The following is a 14624-nucleotide window of genomic DNA, read 5'->3' as shown; positions in this document are numbered from 1 at the left end:
TACCTCAAATAAATAAATATATATACATTGTATACAGTCCGGGGGAAGGGGGGACTCACTTCTGGGAGATACTGTATAGTCAATGTATACCATATACAGGCGTTCCTCGGTTAACGTAATTTTTGGTTTATGAATAAAAATCCATTGAAAATAATACCTCGGTTTACAAATCTTTTCCGCAATACGAAGCACGTTTCCCCATGATGCATTGCACCTGAGAGGTTTATAGCGCCGGCCCCGTGCATACTGGAGTCTGTGGGTAGCACGTGGCGTTGTGTGTGGAGGTGTTGGAGCGGTTTTTGCATGGAGTTATTGCTTGATTAATCATGTCCCTGTACAGTATTTATGCCTTTAAAATGCACTTTATAAAGAGTTTTGAACAGATAAAATAATTTTTTTTTTTTTGACCTCCGGAACGGATTAATTGGTTTTCAGTGCATTCCTATGGGAAACCGCGTTTTGGTTTACAGATTTTTCACAATACGAAAAGTCCCGGAGAACGCATTAAATTCGTAAACTAAGGTACACCTGTAATATTCCCCACCAGAGTCCCAGGTAATCCTTCTCCCTGCTGGGCTGAGGGGGGCCCCATCTCTTCACTTCTTGGGACTGGAGCTGGGAAGTCCATAGATTGCGGCCGGCAGGGACTTTTTCTCCTTTTTCAGGTGGATGTATACACTGTCCTGTGATGTGAGATATAGGAAGCCCCCCAACTGCTGGACTGGAAGAGTGATTGGGCTTGCCTTGCACACTGCCTGACTCCTCCTGCAAGGAAGTTGTTAGAAGCTTTCCATAACCTAATATCTAATATCTGCTTATTAACAGTTCTAACATCTGTATGGATGTGTTGGATCCAGGGGCGGACTGACCATTTGGAAACTCGGGCACTGCCCGAGGGCCCGGGGTCAGTAGGGGGCCCCATGAGATGCCCCTGGTACCTTTTTCATAGACTTTTTTGAGTTTGGGCAAGGACACAGGGGCCCCATGATCCCCTATTGCCCGAGGGCCCCATGAGTTGTCAGTCTGCCCCTGGTTGGATCTTACTAGAATAATTGAGTTGTTATATTTCTATGTGTTCTAGATTGGGAAAAGTAAGATAAATAGACTTTTAGGGGTTTATTTACTAAAGCTGGAGAGTCCAAAATCAGACTCCCTTCTGCATAGAAACCAATCAGCTTCCAGGTTTCATTGCTAAAGCTTCATTGAACAAGCTGAGGTTAGAAGCTGATTGGTTTCTATGCAGAAGGGAGTCTGATTTTGGACTCTCCAGCTTTAGTAAATAAACCCCTTATAGTCTATGTGAATATACATATATGTGTATATATATATATATATATCTTGGGTTTTTTTCTCTACATTCATAATGAGTTATTATATTTTTATTTGTTCTTTTGTTAGTCTATAGTCTATGTGAATATATATATAACTTGGGTTTTCTCTCCACGTTCAAGCAACATGTGGTAGTAATTAATCATGAATTGGTTAGTTAGCTTTCCTCCCCCATCTCCCCCCATCTCTGTGGGTAGGAACTAAAGTTTCACTAATGAGAGAATTGTAAGAATCTTTTTCATACATGTTAAGCTTACAAAATGTATACTGTAATATTTCTTGATTAAGATATTTATATATGATATAACTTTACATTAAGATTACTTTTGGGAGATTATATATATATCAGGGGCGGACTGACCATTTGGAATCTCGGGCACTGCCCGAGGGCCCAGGGTCAGTAGGGGGCCCCATGAGATGCCCCTGGTACCTTTTTCATAGGCTTTTTTGAGTTTGGGCAAGGACACAGGGGCCCCATGATCCCCTATTGCCCGGGGGCCCCATGAGTTGTCAGTCCGCCCCTGATATATATATATATATATATATATATATATATATATATATACAGTGGGGATCGAAAGTTTGGGCACCCCAGCTAAAAATTTGTATTAATGTGCATAAAGAAGCCAAGGAAAGATGGAAAAATATTCAAAAGGCATCAAATTACAGATTAGACATTCTTATAATATGTCAACAAAAGTTAGATTTTATTTCCATCATTTACACTTTCAAAATAACAGAAAACAAAAAAATGGCGTCTGCAAAAGCTTGGGCACCATGCAGAATTTATAGCATGCTCTGCCCCCTTTGCCAAGCTGAGACCTGCCAGTGTCATGGATTGTTCTCAATCATCGTCTGGGAAGACCAGGTGATGTCAATCTCAAAGGTTTTAAATGCCCAGACTCATCTGACCTTGCCCCAACAATCAGCACCATGGGTTCTTCTAAGCAGTTGTCTAGAAAACTGAAACTGAAAATAGTTGACGCTCACAAAGCTGGAGAAGGCTATAAGAAGATAGCAAAGCGTTTTCAGATGTCAATATCCTCTGTTCGGAATGTAATTAAGAAATGGCAGTCATCAGGAACAGTGGAAGTTAAAGCAACATCTGGAAGACCAAGAAAAATATCAGACAGAACAGCTCACAGGATTGTGAGAAAAACAATTCAAAACCCATGTTTGACTGCACGATCCCTCCAGAAAGATCCGGCAGACACTGGAGTTGTGGTCACTATTCCACTATAAAGAGATACTTGTACAAATATGGTCTTCATGGAAGAGTCATCAGAAGAAAACCTCTTCTACGTCCTCACCACAAAAATCATCGTTTGAACTTTGCAAATGAACATATAGACAAGCCTGATGCATTTTGGAAACAAGTTCTGTGGACCGATGAGGTTAAAATTGAACTTTTTGGCCAGAATGAGCAAAGGTACGTTTGGAGAAGAAGGGGCACAGATTTTAATGAAAAGAACCTCTGTCCAACTGTGAAGCATGGGGTTGGATCAATCATGCTTTGGGGTTGTGTTGCAGCCAGTGGCACAGGGAACATCTCACGAGTAGAAGGAAAAATGGATTCAATAAAATTTCAGCAAATTTTGGATGGTAACTTGATGCCATCTGTGAAAAAGCTGAAGTTAAAGAGAGGATGTCTTCTACAAATGGATAATGATCCTAAACACACCTCAAAATCCACGGGGGATTACATCAAGAGGCGTAAACTGAAGGTTTTGCCATGGCCTTCACAATCTCCTGACCTCAACATCATTGAAAATCTATGGATAGACCTTAAAAGAGCCGTGCGTGACAGACAGCCCAGAAATCTCACAGAACTGGAAGACTTTTGTAAGGAAGAATGGGCAAAGATACCTCAAACAAGAATTGAAAGACTCTTGGCTGGCTACAAAAAGCGTTTACAAGCTGTGATACTTGCCAAAGGGGGCAGTACAAGATATTAACTCTGCAGGGGGCCCAAACTTCTGCAGACGCCATTTTTTTGTTTTCTGTTATTTTGAAAGTGTAAATGATGGAAATAAAATCTAACTTTTGTTGACATATTATAAGAATGTCTAGATTTTTCCATCTTTCCTTGGCTTCTTTATGCACATTAATACAAATTTTTAGCTGGGGTGCCCAAACTTTCCATCCCCACTGTATATATACATATATATATACAGTGTAGCTCGGGGTAAAGTTTCAGCACCACAAGCGGTAACCCCCCCTCCCCGAGCTACACTCGGGAATACACTGCAGCGTTGCTCCGGGATCTCTTCTTCACTTCCCTTGTCCCTCCTGCAGTGTCCCCGGCAATGTCCTCCGGCCGATGCCGGCATCTGTCTTCCGGGTTCCGTTCCCTGTGACGTCGGGACGTACGGGGGGCGGAACTGGCGGGAAATTTAAAAATGTGAAAAAGTGACATTCACTAAATCCACTAAAATCACATAGTATAACATTCTGTATCAAACCATTTCACATACATTTTGTCCCGAGTGCTTTGTCCGGCGCCCTGCCTGCATTTTTACTGTTCTTTCTGCCTGGAAACTGAGAAACGTCCATGGCGTCCAAAAAGCATCCCTTTAGGTCAGACGCGGTTTTAGACCGGCTAGAGAACAGCGATAGTAAATCAGAACCACTTGCAGAATTGAGTGATAATGATTGGTGGGGGAAATTCCTCAACAGACACTGAAAACGATTCTGCGACTTTGCTCAGCGATGTGTGAACTTGGCGCTCTATTTCACATTTCAGTGTTTTTGGTTTGATTATATTATTGAATTAAATGTATTATTATATTATTATTATTTTTTATGATTATTAAATTATAATTTATGATTTCGTGTTTCAAATTTTATCACACCCGGGATGTTTACTAGACTCTTGTTCGGACAGATTTCAGTGAGTTATTCCTAAAAATTACAGGCCGACAATAAAAAAACGACATATTTCCATGCAAAAAAATGTACCGCTTTGAGCACAGAAATACTGACATCATCAGACCGCTAAGGAGGTTACGGTAGAAAAATCTAGGTTTTCCTTTAAGAAATTGAGCAAACAAGTTAGAAATGTAATGAACAGGGGCGGACTGACCATTTGGAAACTCGGGCACTGCCCGAGGGCCCGGGGTCAGTAGGGGGCCCCATAAGATGCCCCTGGTACCTTTTTCATAGGCTTTTTTGAGTTTGGGCAAGGACACAGGGGCCCCATGATCCCCTATTGCCTGGGGGCCCCATGAGTTGTCAGTCCGCCCCTGCTAATGAAGTTAGTTAATGTTTTTAACGCCATGATTTTTGAGGTTCCTAGGAATGCTGCTTGTGTAATGAAGTCGGAGCAAGATAACAGTGTATGTGCTAATTGCCAGACTTTGACAGAGCAAATAGTTCACCTGCAAAGTTCAATTCAAACAAAAGATATTCAGCTATCTGAACTACCGAATGATATAAAAATAATTTGTGGAAATACGAAGGTAGAGAGACGAAAATCTTTTGTACCAGACATCCAGTTTATAGAAGATGATCTGCATGATCATGAAGCAATGCTAAAGAGAAAATTAATGGATAAAGCGGCAGAACTTAATCTTAAGATCCTTGATCAGCTCATGAAAATTTTGAAGGATATGCCAGCCTATGATATGAAAGCGGATGCATTTCATAATTCAGAGGTTTTGAAATTTTGTGCAATAACTTTTGCCTGAATGAGGAACAAAGAAATTTTCTCTTCAGATTTTGGGTACCCAACTTTATGACACGTTGATTAACCAAGACGCCATATATTAATGAGGATGATGTGGAAGTTCATAGCAATGCATCAGACCGATTGCGTCAGTTGTTGTTATGCACTACTGGAGAGGAAACACCTAGTATGGAAATCTTAGACTCCTTAAGAACTACTATTAGTGATGATCCTTTTGATTTTAGAATTCAATTTTCTAAAGCATACAGGATAATATTTAACCGCTTCCATACCGGGCACTTTTACCCCCTTCCCTCCCAGGCCAATTTTCAGGTTTCAGCGCTCTCATACTTTGAATGACAATTGCGCGGTCATACAACATTGTACCCAAACTAAAATTTTATCACACAACTAGAGCTTTCTTTCGGTGGTATTTAATCACCGCTGGGGTTTTTATTTTTTGCTAAATTAACAAAAAAAGACCAGAAATTTTTAAAAAAACACTTTTTTCTTTGTTTCTGTTCTGTTCTTTGTTTATTTATTTTGCAAATAAATAATTGTTCTTAATAAATTTAGGCCGAGATGTATTCTGCTACATGTCTTTGGTGAAAATAACCCAAATTAAAATGTATTATTTAGTCTGTAGGAAAGTTATAGAGTTCACAAACTATGGTATAGATCTGAATATTGATCAATCCTGAAGTACTGACAGCCAATCTAATTTCTTGAGGTCCAAGAATGTCAGAACAGTACAGATATCCCCCAAATGTCAGGACGGTACAGATATCCCCCAAATGTCAGGACGGTACAGATATCCCCCAAATGTCAGGACGGTACAGATATCCCCCAAATGTCAGAACGGTACAGATATCCCCCAAATGTCAGAACGGGACAGATATCCCCCAAATGTCAGGACGGTACAGATATCCCCCAAATGTCAGGACGGTACAGATATCCCCCAAATGTCAGGACGGTACAGATATCCCCCAAATGTCAGGACGGTACAGATATCCCCCAAATGTCAGGACGGTACAGATATCCCCCAAATGTCAGGACGGTACAGATATCCCCCAAATGTCAGGACGGTACAGATATCCCCCAAATGTCAGGACGGTACAGATATCCTCCAAATGTCAGGACGGTACAGATATCCCCCAAATGTCAGGACAGTACAGATATCCCCAAAATGTCAGGACAGTACAGATATCCCCCAAATGTCAGAACAGGACAGATATCCCCCAAATGTCAGAACAGTACAGATATCCCCCAAATGTCAGGACAGTACAGATATCCCCTAAATGTCAGAACAGGACAGATATCCCCCAAATGTCAGGACGGTACAGATACCCCCCAAATGTCAGAACAGGACAGATATCCCCCAAATGTCAGAACAGGACAGATATCCCCCAAATGTCAGGACAGTACAGATATCCCCCAAATGTCAGGACAGTACAGATATCCCCCAAATGTCAGGACAGGACAGATATCCTCCAAATGTCAGGACAGGACAGATATCCCCCAAATGTCAGGACGGTACAGATATCCCCCAAATGTCAGGACAGGACAGATATCCCCCAAATGTCAGAACAGTACAGATATCCCCCAAATGTCAGAACAGTACAGATATCCCCCAAATGTCAGGACAGTACAGATATCCCCCAAATGTCAGGACAGTACAGATATCCCCCCAAATGTCAGGACAGTACAGATATCCACCAAATGTCAGGACGGTACAGATATCCCCCTAATGTCAGAACAGGACAGATATCCCCCCAAATGTCAGAACAGGACGGATATCCCCCAAATGTCAGAACAGTACGGATATCCCCCAAATGTCAGAACAGTACAGATATCCCCCAAATGTCAGAACAGTACAGATATCCCCCAAATGCCAGGACAGTACAGATATCCCCCAAATGTCAGGACAGTACAGATATCCCCCAAATGTCAGGACGGTACAGATATCCCCCAAATGTCAGGACAGGACAGATATCTCCCAAATGTCAGGACAGTACAGATATCCCCCCAAATGTCAGGACAGGACAGATATCCCCCAAATGTCAGCACAGTACAGATCTCCCCCAAATGTCAGGAAAGTACAGATCTCCCCCAAATGTCAGGACAGTACAGATCTCCCCCAAATGTCAGGACAGTACAGATATCCCCCCAAATGTCAGAACAGTGCAGATATCCCCCAAATGTCAGGACAGGACAGATATCCCCCAAATTACCCCTTTTTGCAAAGTAGACAGTCCGACGTATTTCTTTTTTTTTTTTTTCTTCCAAAAATATTTTATTAAAGAATAAGGCATAGCAAAGCAAATACAACTACGGATCGCAGTCCGAGAACAGACACAATAAATGGCTTCCCGTATCGCAGACGGGTCAGACATGTAGATTACAATGCAATCCTAGCGTAACAATGCAGCAAGACAGGCGTATATTACATATCTGCAGATATGAAGAGTTTACTAGACGAGGTAATGTACATAGTAAAGGGAACTGACCCATGTCATAATGAGCTTCTATGATGGGGGGGTACGAAGTGTCGGGTAAGGGTAGCTTTGAAAAGGTTGTGTGTTCTGTATTGTGTATCCGGATTAGAGAATGTGTGTTACCTGGAGATATCTGCGTCTGTAAAGAAGTAACTGCTATATTCTGTTGAGGCAATGTGGATGATGTGAGTATTTACTAAAGGAAGAATGAAGCTTAGAGAAAGGAATGTGAAGTGGTGTAATTGGAGGGGGGGGGGGGGTGGAGGGAAAAACAAAACAAAACAAAAAAAACAATAATAATAAATTTGGGGGAAGGAGAAGAAGCAATGGAAGGACAGACAAGTGCGGTTAAATGGATCATATTCTTATGTAGGAGCCGAGCCGGTAAAGTCATCATTTAGTTTAGCAGATGATATGCATATGGACACTCAATAGGACAAGATATATTTCAAAAACTCCAACGCCCGTTATGCAACAAGTTTTCAACCCATCTAATTGTAAATCTAAAATCTCCTTAACCTCCCTGGCGGTATGATTATTTCAGATTTTTGGTGCTGAAAGCGGTACCATTATTTTGCATGGAAATATGTATTTTTTTTTTTGTAGGCTGTAATATTTAGGAATAACTCACTGAAATCTGTCCGGACAAGAGTCTAGTAAACATCCCGGGGATGATAAAACTTGAAACACAAAATCATAAATTATAATATAATAAATAATCATAAAAAATAATAATATAATAATAATAATAAATTTAATTCAATAATATAATCAAACCGAAAACACTGAAATGTGAAATATAGCGCCAAGTTCGCACATCGCTGAGCTCAGTCGCAGAATCGTTTTCAGTGTCTGATGAGGAATTTCCCCCACCAATCATTATCACTCAATTCTGCAAGTGGTTCTGATTTACTATCGCTGTTCTCTAGCCGGTCTAAAACCGCGTCTGACCTAAAGGGACGCTTTTTGGACGCCATGGACTTTTCTAAGTTTCCAGGCAGAAAGAACAATCAAAATGCAGACAGGGGACAGGACAAAGCACTCGGGACAACATGTATGTGAAATGGGTTGAAACAGCTATGTAAAATCGTTTTGAAAAAAATGACATTTTTTTTTAATTTTCAAATTTCCTGCCGCCGGCGGCGCCCGTACGTCCCGACGTCACAGGGACCGGAACACGGAAGCCGGATGCCGGCATCGGCCGGAGGAGATGGCCGGGGACGCTGCAGGGGACACATCGTGGGAGCGAAGGACAAGGTAAGCCCTGAAGGGACTCCCTGAGCAGCGCCGCATGGTAAGCCCGAGTGTAGCTCGGGGGGGGTTACCGCTTTTGGTACTGACATTTTACCCCGAGCTACACTCGGGAATACCGCTAAGGAGGTTAATGAACTGGGCATTCTCTGAAACATCATTATGTATAACCATTCAGTCTGGGGGTCTAGATTGGTCATGTAGTGCTGTGTGGTAGGTATTGGTGGTTTTGAAGTGACTCCAAAATCCCCATGTTTTCCTGAATCTCTCGGGGCGTTCCTGCGACACAGAAATCAGTTCCACCATTTCCTCAATTTTGTTGATCCTGGTAAACCATTCTCGAATAGTAGGGACATGTGTGGAGCGCCAATGTACTGGGATACACTGTTTTGCTGCGTTCACCATATACAGGGCCAACGATTTACGGTACGTCTTAAAAGGGAGTGAGGAGTGGTGGGGCAGGAATTGTGCGGGAGAGAGAGGTCTAGAGCGTACGTAGTCACTTGCGTAATTATGGTTTGAACTATCCTCCAGAAGGGTTGTAGCAAAGAGCAGTCCCACCATACATGTAAGAGTGTCCCTATCTCCTGGTGACATCTCCAACACAAATCCGAGACATTAGGATCGAATTTGTGAAGCAGGGAAGGTACTCTGTACCATCTGGAGTACAGTTTAAATTTGTTTTCCTGTGTGGAGACGCAGATGGAACCTTTGTGTATATGTTCATAAATGTGCGACGTATTTCATAACAGGCATGGCGAGTTTTTTGAAGTTCTAATTTTTTTGTTATTTTTCGGAAATTAAGAAATAAAAAAAATAATTTTCACAATTTTTTTTTTTTTTTTTTTTTTTTTACATACAGTCACCAGTGCAGTACAGAATCATCATATAAAACCAAAAGTATATATCCCCAAAAAAAAAAAAAGAAAAAAACTATATGATTATGCAGCTGTGCACCAGTGAAAAACACCAATCATAAACAACGCAAAAACAGCACAAAATCTAAAATTAAACTAACACAAATAAATAAACACTAAATTCATAATAAGTGTCCGTGAAAAAAAAAAAATTATATATATATATATATATATCCTTATTCCCATCAAAACCAATAAAAAAAAATCAAAAATATTCCAAATGTGCTTCCACCTTTCCACCACGTGAGAAATAATGTTGACCGCACTCACCAGATGGAGGTGAGTAGTAAGCCTTATAGGATATAAGGGATCCTATAACCCCTCCAAAGGAACTCAAATCTCCTTCTTCACCCTGCTATGGTATAGCAATCATCTCCACTCTATTCCTCAATAGTGTGCAGAGAAAAAAAAACTACATAGTTGTCAGGGCTCCGGGTATGACCAGAGGTGTGTGGACTGACACAGGGAAACGCAGGCTTCAGATATGGTATAAACAATATGATTTATTAAGACTAACAATACAAAACGCAGTGCAAAACTAAACATAAACACAGTGCAAACAAACCAAACCACCTACAGATAACAATACATGCAATGCAAGAGTCATCAGGCAGGCCGGGTCAGTAGCAAATGGGCAAACGGAGTACCAGGAACAGGCGGGAGAGTGGTCGGGGTCACAAGCTGGGTTCAGTAACTCACGGGCAGCGCGGTGCAGAGGGTCAGGCAGAGAATGGTCGGGGTCACAAGCCAGGGATCAAACAGGAGAAGTCAGCAGAGGTCAGGATCAGGCAGGGTCGGCAACAAGTCAGGCAGGAACAGGAACACAGGATACAAGATACAGGGGCCCATGGAAAAACACACACCAAGGCCCTGACTGTGAGTCTGGCCATTCCTTAAATACAACCCCTGCAATCAGCTTCAGGTGTTTGGCTGACTGCAGGGGTGAGTCTCTGATTGCTGAGAGCACCCGCTGGCCAGCCCTGGTACTGCAGCCCACAAGGCAGGTGAGTCCCACCATTACTGGCAAGTCCATTCCTGACAATAGTGTAATCCTGCCACTCCATATAGAATATAAAGATAGAATAAGGCCACTCACATGTTTAAATAAAATTAAAAGCCTTGTTTAATAGCCTCAATGGCTTCAAGATAATCAATTTCCAGAATGTAGATATAGGGATCTCACGCTTCTATAGTCACTGCAGAGGATGAACAGCCTTCCACCTCCAAGATGACCGCTTGAACCGCATAAGCCGACGTGTGTTCCAAACACCGGAAGTGACGTTAACCAGAAAGACGGCGGACCGGAAGTGCGTCAACGCGTTTCGCCCCACCCACAGGGCGTTCTCAAGAATCATCATATAACTGGCATGGCGGTGATCAGGGACACTGACTGCTGAAAGTACGAAAAAAAAATTTATAATTTTTTTTTTATTTTTTTATTATCATTTTTTTAATTTTTTCTTTTTTTAAGATTTTTTTTCATATTTCACTATGACTAAAGTAGTACAATGTTACCATAGTAACATTGTACTACTTTGGGGAAGTGATCAGTATTTTTTTTTTTTTTACACAATTTGCTTATAGCAAAGAATTACTTTGCTATAAGCAATCATTTACCTGAATGAACTCGATTCATTCAGGGTTTTTTCTTTGGGCTTAGCTGTGATTTGGCCACGGCTAATCACATGACACAGCTTGGCTGTGATTGGCCCAGCTTGTGCATGTGATCGCTGTGACCATTCACAGCTAGACACACTAGTATACAATGGATGGCATGAATGAAGCCATCCATTGTATACAACTGTCATGTGACCTGCTGTGATTGGTCACAGCAGGTCATATGGTACTGGAAACGGGGCCGGTACACAGATCTGTCATTGGCCGTGTCCGAGCTAATAATAATATATATGTGTAACACATCCCATTCCCTCTGAATGATGGGATGTCAGTGAAGTTTGACTAGAGGTCCCAAGGATTACATTTCAGACTCTCTCCTGGGGGAGGGGAGAAGATTGAAGGGTTTGCTCTTCATTTGTTGCCAAATATCGTTGTAGGACTATAAGAGACAGAAAGGAAAACCCGCTCACTTTTAGGAGAAGGTGGGGGCTGAATTGCTCCTTAACCCCCCTGGCGGTATTCCCGAGTGTAGCTCGGGGTAAGGTTTCAGTACCACAAGCGGTAACCCCGAGCTACACTCGGGAATACCATGCGGCGCTGCTCCACGATCCCTGTATCACTTACCTTGTCCTGCGCTCCCGCGATGTCCCTCCTGCAGTGTCCCCGACAATGTAATCCGGCGGATGACAGCATCTGTCATCTGGGTTCCGTCCCCTGTGAGCGTCGGGACGTACGGGGGACAGAACGGCGGGAAATTCAAAAATGACAAAAAGTGACATTCACTAAAATCACTAAAATCACATAGTATTCCATTACTGTATCAAACCATTTCACATACATTTTGTCCCGAGTGCTTTGTCCGGCGCCCTGCCTGCATTTTTACTGTTCTTTCTGCCTGGAAACTGAGAAACGTCCATGGCGTCCAAAAAGCGTCACTTTAGGTTAAAAGCGGTTTTAGACCGGCTAGAGAACAGCGATAGTAAATCAGAACCACTTGCAGAATTGAGTGATAATGATTCGTGGGGGAAATTCGTCATCAAACAGTGAAAACGATTCTGCGACTTTGCTCAGCGATGTGCGAACTTGGCGCTCTATTTCACATTTCAGTGTTTTTGGTTTGATTATATTATTAAATTAAATTTATTATTATTATATTATTATTTTTATGATTATTTATTAAATTATAATTTATGATTTCGTGTTTCAAATTTTATCCTCCCCGGGATGTTTACTAGACTCTTGTCCGGACAGATTTCAGTGAGTTATTCCTAAAAATTACAGCCCTACAATAAAAAAAAAACATATTTCCATGCAAAAAAATGGTACCGCTTTCAGCACCAAAAATCTGAAATAATCATACCGCCAGGGAGGTTAAAGAGCAGAACAAAGACTTTTTGGGGGCACACAGGGGCGGACTGACCATTCAAGCACTTGGGCACTGCCCGAGGGCCGGGGCTCAGTAGGGGGCCCCATGAGATGTCCCGGGTCCCTTTCATTGGCTTTTTCATAGGCTTTTTTGGGTGTGGGCGAGGACACAGGGGCCCCATGAGTTGTCAGTCCACCCCTGGGGGCACACACACTTCTTAGAAGCTGGGCTAAGAAGCCTACAGATTCACAACACACACACACAAAATTTTACATACAATTTTTATCTCAAGAACCTAACTATATTTTTTGGACATTATCTAAACATTCTGTATTCCAATATTTTATTTCTAATTTTATGCAATATTATTATTAAATCAATGTTTGAGTTTCTGAAAGAGCTGGAAGGACTTCCTATTTTGGACGTCTCATCAATTCAAGTTAACAAAATATCGAGACAATCCGGTATTTTACAGCATCCACCTAGGTCTGTGTCAATCATGGCGTCCAGCAAAGTTGCCCACATCAATTACAGCGTCCATCAAAGTTGTGTGCATTACTTACGGTGTCCACCGAAGTCCGCGTCAATCACGACGTCCAGCGTAGCTTTCCACATCTTTCACGGTGTCCAGTGGGACCATCTGCGTCACGTACAGCATCCATCGAAGTCATCTGTGCCACTTATGGCGTCCACCAAATTCTGCGTCAATCACAATGTTCAGCATAGCTTTCCACGGCTTTCACGGTGTCCAGTGAGACCATCTGCGTCACGTACAGCATCCATCGAAGTCATCTGCGCCACTTATGGCGTCCACCGAAGTCTGCGTCAATCACAGCATCCAGTGTACTCTTACGCATCTTTCACGGCATCCAGCGAAGTCGCCCGTATCAGTCATAGCATTCAGCGAAGTCATCTGCGTCACTTACGGCGTCCGCCGAAGTCTGCGTCAATCACGACGTCCAGCGTAGCTTTCCACATCTTTCACGGTGTCCAGTGAGACCATCTGCATCACGTACAGCATCCATCGAAGTCATCTGTGCCACTTATGGCGTCCACCAAAGTCTGCGTCAATCACAATGTTCGAAGTCATCTGTGCCACTTATGGCATCCACCAAAGTCTGCGTCAATCACGACGTCCAGCGTAGCTTTCCACATCTTTCACGGTGTCCAGTGAGACCATCTGCGTCACGTACAGCATCCATCGAAGTCATCTGCGCCACTTATGGCGTCCACCGAAGTCTGCGTCAATCACAGCATCCAGTGTACTCTTACGCATCTTTCACGGCATCCAGCGAAGTCGCCCGTATCAGTCATAGCATTCAGCGAAGTCATCTGCGTCACTTACGGCGTCCGCCGAAGTCTGCGTCAATCACGACGTCCAGCGTAGCTTTCCACATCTTTCACGGTGTCCAGTGAGACCATCTGCATCACGTACAGCATCCATCGAAGTCATCTGTGCCACTTATGGCGTCCACCAAAGTCTGCGTCAATCACAATGTTCGAAGTCATCTGTGCCACTTATGGCATCCACCAAAGTCTGCGTCAATCACGACGTCCAGCGTAGCTTTCCACATCTTTCACGGTGTCCAGTGGGACCATCTGCGTCACGTACAGCATCCATCGAAGTCATCTGTGCCACTTATGGCGTCCACCAAAGTCTGCGTCAATCACAATGTTCGAAGTCATCTGTGCCACTTATGGCATCCACCAAAGTCTGCGTCAATCACGACGTCCAGCGTAGCTTTCCACATCTTTCACGGTGTCCAGTGGGACCATCTGCGTCACGTACAGCATCCATCGAAGTCATCTGTGCCACTTATGGCGTCCACCAAAGTCTGCGTCAATCACAGCATCCAGTGTACTCTTACGCATCTTTCACGGCATCCAGCGAGGTCGCCCGCATCAGTCATAGCATTCAGCGAAGTCATCTGCGTCACTTACGGCGTCCACTGAAGTTTGTGTCAAGGACAGCGCCCAGTGAGGTC

This window comes from Staurois parvus, unplaced genomic scaffold (genome assembly GCF_062004578.1).
Source record: "Staurois parvus isolate SC_StPar_1 unplaced genomic scaffold, SC_StPar_1.0 ptg002756l, whole genome shotgun sequence".
In the NCBI taxonomy this organism is placed as follows: Eukaryota; Metazoa; Chordata; class Amphibia; order Anura; family Ranidae; genus Staurois; species Staurois parvus.
This window is presented reverse-complemented; position numbering follows the sequence as displayed.